A 7,906-nucleotide genomic window follows, 5' to 3' on the forward strand; every position below is an offset into this window, starting at 1 on the left:
ATGTTTAACTCGTCACTTTTAGTTCAGTGCTTATATAGGGTCGTAAGATAAGCGGTCTAAACAACCGCTTAGACTTTCGAACCCGACCCGTTTGGTCGATCATTAGGATCCGACCAAACACTTTTTGTGACCATAGTTGTATAGGGAATAACTGACGTGGGCGGTTATATACATCTATTTACAGTATCTTCACGCGCCCGACGAAATATTTTTTATATTTATAAAAATGTTTTATAGCTTAACATTAAAACACACACACAACAAAGGACAAGTGTATCCCATCATATATGCAGCAAAGTATTGGTAAGAGCCAGATATCGATCCATGGAACACGGGCGTTATAATGTACTAAATCTTTGTCATTAGATTACCATATATAAGGAAAGGTGAATGGTTGTTTAACTAAATTATCTAAATTATAACTAGAACATAAATATACTATTATCTTGTTTCACAAACAACCTAAACATGTTATCTATCCGATATGTCACAAAAGCACTTAATCAATTTTCCAATTTCAAGACAGTTAGTCATCCGCTAGGAGTTTTCTAACATGATGATTCTTCGGAAAGTTAACATGATAAACACATGTTAACCACCTAAACTCATTCTTTAGCGAGCTATTGATATTCATTCATGTAAACCTTTAAAGATAGAGTAGTCATCCGCTAGGAGTTTTCTAACCTCACTTATCAAAGAAAGCAATACCGATGGTCACAATACAGCCACGAGGATAAGCATTTAAGTAGATCATATAACAACATATTTCACCTTTACAAGTCTTGAACACAAATCTACCATGTCAGCAATTTCAGACCAAAACTACTAAACAAGGATCATAAACCGCATGCAAGAACATGTAATCAACACCATATAATTCGTTAGAACCCTTACGTGCAAGAAAGTATTCCTAATCAAAATAAGATATATCTTGGATAAAACCAATACCCCTCTCGAGTTTCATGGTGTAAACGAGTTTACAAACAAGTGATAAATCAAGAAATAGTTACCATCCCACTAACCACAAATTCATTATCCAAAATAATCAAACATCATCAGGAACTCAACATCAATGAAACGTTCATTATATAATCAAAACATGAAAAAGTACTTAAGTTCCATACAAACAAGAATACAACATAAAGATTATTCAAGAAACAAGTTTATTACTATTATTACATAAACTACATTAAACATAAACTAACATTAGCTCATAACTTGCAAAATGATCAGAATACATGTTCAAGAACAAGGAATCGAACCATAAACAAGCAAGGAATTGATGGGTTGGATCGGTTATGCTTCCACTCGATCTTTAAGCTTCAAAAGGGTCTGATCAGGACTGCTTCGGAACCCAGAAATCGCCCAGAAACATGGAGAAAAACCCAACATTTTGATCAGTAGCGAATGCTGCTATTTATAGGCAATTTTCAGTTTGGCACGGTCGTGCGAGTTTGGCACGGTCGTGCGAGTTTGGCACGGTCGTGCGAGTTTGGCACGGTCGTGCGACAGGTGTTGTCGGGTGACGTCAGTTTCAGCGATCCCGAGTCAGCCAAGTGGACAAGTTGCTTGGGTCAGCAGATCGGCACGGTAGTGCGGCGGATGGCACGGTTGTGCCATATCATCAGAAATGTTTGTCAGAAACCATGGTTAAGCTTTGGCACGATAGTGCGGCCCGAGAAATAGTTGGCACTCCTGGTCGCACTAGCAGTGCTCCCGAGATCGGAGCATCGGCACGACAGTGCCGTCAGATGGCACGGTCGTGCCACACCTGGCAGTTATCAGATTTTTGCCATTTTAATCAGAAATGCATCAGATTTTGTCCGTTTTCACCAGAATTTTTCTTTATGCTCTGTTTAAGACCTGAAAATATAAAAGTACTGAATTTGGCACCTAAACGTTGTGTTTTCGGTCAAAAATGCTTAACACGGAAGTGTTTTGGGGTATAAAAACATGTATAATTTAACGTATATCAAACATCCCCACACTTGAACTTTGCTTGTCCTCAAGCAAACTTAAAATAAAACAAGGAATCACAAACCACATCCACCACCATCATCCATCATCCACCACCACACTTCACGTACCCACCACCACCATCACAACCCACATCCACCACCATCATCCATCATAGAGTGTGTGTAGTAGTCTCGGGATCCAAGATTGATCGTAAGAGTTCTTGACAATCAAAGGCCATTTTTGCCTAAGTCTCTTACATCCCATGGTGAAGAGAAGCATTTAGGGTAATACTTTTATTTTTAATCTTTTCGCTCTTTTTATTTTGTTATGTATTAATGACTTTAATAACTAGTTTCTTATGTTGAAGGTGAATCTTCCTTATCATTTGTCCGTGGTGTCTTGGCGTTATTTTACTGTCTATATAAAATAAAAGATTTACACCATTCATATCTCCACGGTCTATATGGAGATATGTTGGCTACCTGGTCAGGGGTTAAGGGAATGGTTTGGTAAGAGTCTTGCCTTGTTCAGTGTATAGATCCTGCAAGGACCAGGGTCAAGCTTAGTAGGACCTCTTTCAATACCCACTGGTATTGGATGGCGGGGGTTCGAATTTGTTGATCCCCTCATATGTAAACTACTATTAAAACATTAACTCGGCTACTTAGAATTGTATCCCTGCTGACTCAAACTACTTAGCCGAGGGTAACGTCACCTTCAAAAGAGGGGCCTACCACATTACGCATTAATAACTTAATTAATTATCTTTCAATAATCCAACCCTTTAGGATTGTATCCTTGCTGACTCAAACTACTGGGTTGAGGGTAACGTCACCTTCAAAAAGGGGCCTACTACTATAACTAAGATACTCTCTTAAAAAGTGCAAAAGTGCGGAATAATCAAAGGTTACACTAAAGGCGAGTCGGATCCAAGTGATTCATCTTGTATCTGTTTTTATTTTATTTTTATTTTTCAGCATTTTTAGTTTTTATTTTCTAGTTTAAAACCTTTTTCTAAACTTTTTATTTGATTAGACGTTGAGGATAAACCGGTACTAAAAGCTCTTGTGTCCTTGGACGACGTCGGTATCTTACCAACGCTATACTACACTCACGATGGGTGCACTTGCCCATATGTGTGTTTACTATTAGTAAAATATCGTGTTTTATAAATTTAAAACTTGACTAAAGTGTAAAAAGGGCTAAAAATATACATAAAAACACATCACACTACACGCACATCAAGTTTATGGCGCCGTCGCCAGGGACACAAGGATTTTAAGAAAGTTAGGAATCAATGGCCTAATCGTTTTTTCTTATTTTTTTGTTTTTTTTTTAGGATTTTTTATAAATTTTTAGCTTCTGCAGAGCTCAGCACGGGCCGTGCCTGGTCGGACACGGGCCGTGCTCAGTATTGTTACTAGCAGTTTTTATTTTCCGAGTTACAGAGAGTTGAGCACGGGGCCGTGTCGGTGCAGCACGGGGCCGTGTCGAGCTCCCCAGTAACAGGGATCCGGATAACGATTACTGTTAGGGATGGCAAAAAAGCCCAAGCCCGACGGGTATACCCGAAACTCGAAACATACCGGCCAGGTATACCCGAAGCCCAATGGGTATGGGCCGGGTATGGGTTTAAAAAAAGAAAAAATTTGGGTACGGGTACGGGTATGGGATTTAATGATACCCACCCGATACCCGGCCCATTTACCCGAATAATACCCGAAAGTATCATAGATTTCCATATATATAAACTTAGTACATGTACTTATTACTTTCTCTATAGTCATATGTGGATATGTATTTAGCAAGTGCTTAGTGAACAAATAACTTATTTTTGAGCATGTATATTGGATATGAAAGCTATCATCCTTTATTATGTGGTTGTTTATGCAATTAGGTGGTCCTGATACAATAACTTAATTAAGTAATCGTTTTGATTTAGTTTGGTATATGTGGTCTGAATGTGATATGTAAGTTATTAATCATATTTTCATTTGTTATAGTCATTAAACTAGTAATTATATAAACATCAAAGTAAAAATTGTACATTTGTCCCAACGAGTATTTTTAACAAATTAACGGTTATACCAGATACCCGCGGGTATGCCCGATACCCGATGGGTAATTACCCGACAAATAACCGACGGGTAATGGGCCGGGTATGGGACAAAGAATTACAATCGGGTACGGGCCTGGGATTACCAATACCCGACCCAAGCCCGGCCCATTGCCATTCCTAATTACTGTATCTCCGACCACGGGCCGTGTTCAGCTGAGCACAGGGCCGTGGTGAATCTTCTGACCAACGTTCTTCTTTGTTTTATCACAGGACTTGGAACCCAGGCGCCGCACCTGAACTTTCTACGTAGTGTATGAGCTCCAGTTCCAGTAGAGACATAAAAGAACCTCTAGACGAACCCGAACGCTTTCTTAGAAAAAGACTTAAAGCTAAAAACTAAGAAAAAGTTTCATGGGACCCACTTCCAATGGCGGATCAACGTACCCTCATGGATTACCTACGGCCCACCGTGGGTAATCTTGGCGCCGCTATCAATGCACCGAATATCGAGGCCAACAACTTCGAACTTCGGCCGCATTTGATACAAATGCTCCAAAACTCCGCTACCTTTCATGGGCTTGCGGACGAAGATCCCCATTTACATATTACTAATTTCTTGGAAATATGTGATACTTTTCGGATCAATGGAGCATCAAATGATGCCATCCGCCTTCAAATGTTTCCATTTTCGCTAAAAGACCGAGCTAAGGCCTGGCTTAACACCCTCCCAGTTGGATTGCTAAACACCTAGGATGAACTAGCCCAAAAGTTTTTGTATAAGTATTTCACTCCTGCTAAAATGGCTAAATTAATGACTGAAATTAATACATACTCACAAGAGGTCGGGGAATCCTTCTATGAAACTTGGGAAAGGTTCAAGGAGCTACTAAGAAAGTGTCCTAATCATGGTCTTGCGGTAAGGCAACAAGTATCCACTTTCTATAATGGGTTGTTGCCACACACAAGACAAACACTAGACTCTAGCTCCGGGGGACTTTTAGGTAATCGTCGCCCACATGAAATTTATAATCAAATTGAGGAAATTGCTCAAACCAATTTTCAGTTGCACACTCCCCGAGGCACAAAATCTATTGCCCCGGGCGCCAATAAGGTTAATGAAAGCACCTCCTTGTAAGCCCAAATCGAGGACTTTTCTTCAAAAATCAAAAAGTTAGGAATGGCAAAACGGCCTCGGTTATGGCTTGTGAAGGGTGTGGTGGGCCACATGAAAATTGGAGTTGTATGAAAGAAAGGGATAATCAAACAGAAACGGTAAACTACATTGATAATAGACCTAGGCCGTCGGGTCCTCCAACGGGTACCTACAACCAAGGATGGCGAAACCACCCTAACCTTGGTTGGAGAGAACCCGGCAATAGTAGTAACCAACAAAATCTAAACCAACGAATAAACTTTCAACAACCAAGAAACGAGTCACAAAATTTCTCTCAACAACAACAAGGGGACGAGATAGGCTTGAAGATACTGTATCTGTCAAACCCCCAAAATCCACAAGCGGAGTATCACCGCAGGAGGCGTGACATGACCAGGATCAAGCCACCAATCATATTGAACAATATAAAATGAATAAAATCTAACCACACAATATAATTGGTGTTCAAACATAAGTTAAACCAATTCAAGTTAAACAGCGAAAGCATCAAATGCAAAACCAAAACATAAGTTATAAGTTTAGCAAGTTTAACATGGCACACAACGGTCCATGTCCCACAAAGACCACGAGCTCCCGTGCAAGCTCCATCAACATATCTAACGACCTGCAAGGCATGTAACAACGAGTCAGCAACCAAGTTGAGCGAGTTCACAGTTGGTGTTCGTTTTAAAGTTGTTTCAAAAGCCATGAGTTTATTCACAACTCATATGTTAACCAGTTTTCCTTGTTTCCCAAACCATATCCATAACCAAGTAGAGCTACCCCATGTTGTAAACCACTAGACTAGTTATATATATATATATATATATATATATATATATATATATATATATATATATATGTATATATATATATATATATATATATGTATATATATATATATATATATATATATTGGCGTCCTTCCCAACCGAGGACGGAGGTACGTATTCTACCCATCCAAGAATACGCAGGTTAAATGTAGTCGTCCTTCCCAATCCGAGGACGGATGTATGTATTCTTCCCAATCCGAGAATACGCAGGTTTAGTGTAGGCGTCCTTCCCAATCCGAGGACGGAGGTACGTATTCTACCCATCCGAGAATACGCAGGTTAAATGTAGTCTATTAGTGGAGATTATACAGGTTTCATCTTAGCTTCTTAATCCCATTCCCAACCCACCGGGAATCCCATGCCTTAAGAGTGTGAACTCACCTTGGTTTACTCGGATTGTTAATTTACTTTACCAGTTTACAGTTGGTCAACCGAACCCTATCGTGGTTCCCAATCGATATTAGTTACGAAGTCATGTGAGTCACGTATTGTACACAATAAGTCACATATTCATACACAGAAAACCACCCATTCATGTACAGTTTGCATCTACCGATTACCATTAGCAAATATCATGTTCTGTTCATGTTCTTAACCCATGTATATCATGCATCAGCATTCCCAGTAGCATCATTTATTCACATTATACAGTTTGTATTTGACTTCTCACAACAGTCCATATACAAGTACCTTATTCTAGATAGCCTATCCTCACACAGCAACATAATTTGTAAAATAACATGCACCACCTCACACACTGTTCAAGATGTTACCCAGATGACGGAAGGCCCAACTGTCACACCCCGGCCGTGTTAAAACAACAAAACTGTGGCGGAAATGTCGGGGAGTGAATGCGACAGAATTATTGTTTCAACAACCATGTTAATTAAAGTTATGTATTATTGAGATTAAAGTTTACATTGTCTTTGACTTCAAATTAAAACAACATAATTAACAGTCTTTTAAGTCACTAAGGCCCGAGTCCGCCTAAGTGAAGCACAAACATCATCATGCATTAGCACCTGAAAACACATGTAAAAATAGGTACGTTAGCATAAAAATGCCTGTGAGATACATAGGTTTTGTTTATGCAGGGTTCATGACTTGTAGTTTAAAGGAAATGTTTAACAAAAATGTAGTCACGAACCTTGTAAAATGTTTTCCTTTATGAAATCGTGTGAAAATCTATATGAAAATCAAATGATAATGAAAGGACAAATGCATGGTTAAATGAATAACCAAGTGAAAGTGAATTTGTATAAAATGTGTACTTTGTAAAACAATGTCATGTTCTTGTATAAAATGTTTCATGTCTTGCCCAAGTGGTTTAGATAACGCAACAATGTATAATACAATAAAAGCACTTATATATAGGAAGTACCAGCGGCGTATTCACCATGCTTTTATCATATAACACATAACCCCGTTACATAAGTCACTTATCAATAACCAACCAAAATGTCTTGTTCCATGTCAAAAATGTTTATATATAAACCATATTCAATGTCATGTGTAACATGTATCATGTATAACCAAATGAAATGCATAGCAAGTAGCAAGTACCTACTCAAACTATGTGATGATGTCAATGTGAAACAAATGTCATGTATGGTGAATAACTAAAAATTACTCAACCCCATAGGAAAATGTACAAAACAAGGTTTTTGAATAAACCTAAGTTTAAATCAAAGGTTATGTTTTGCAGAAAACAATGCTTTATGATTACAAACATTTATGCAGTAATGTTAATCGCATACATTCAAGCCTTGCGACTGTGGCGACAAACCTTTAAACAAATTAGAGGTTTGTCTAAGTTATGTATATCGGATTCTGTCATTCCCAACTTCCAAACAAACCTAGGAAGTCGGAAACGGGAGTTGTCAATTCCTATGGTACCATTAC

At 38.7% G+C, this 7,906-nt stretch overlaps 1 non-coding gene across 1 annotated transcript; it reads right to left on the bottom strand.

Moving 5' to 3' along the window:
- Positions 1–4,823: 4,823 nt before the first annotated feature.
- On the bottom strand, positions 4,824–4,930 carry LOC118489827. The gene has a single exon (XR_004887840.1). It is a non-coding gene; the product is annotated as a small nucleolar RNA R71 (small nucleolar RNA).
- Between the last annotated feature and the right edge of the window lie 2,976 nt (positions 4,931–7,906).

This window comes from Helianthus annuus, chromosome 2 (assembly GCF_002127325.2).
Source record: "Helianthus annuus cultivar XRQ/B chromosome 2, HanXRQr2.0-SUNRISE, whole genome shotgun sequence".
NCBI lineage: Eukaryota > Viridiplantae > Streptophyta > Magnoliopsida > Asterales > Asteraceae > Helianthus > Helianthus annuus.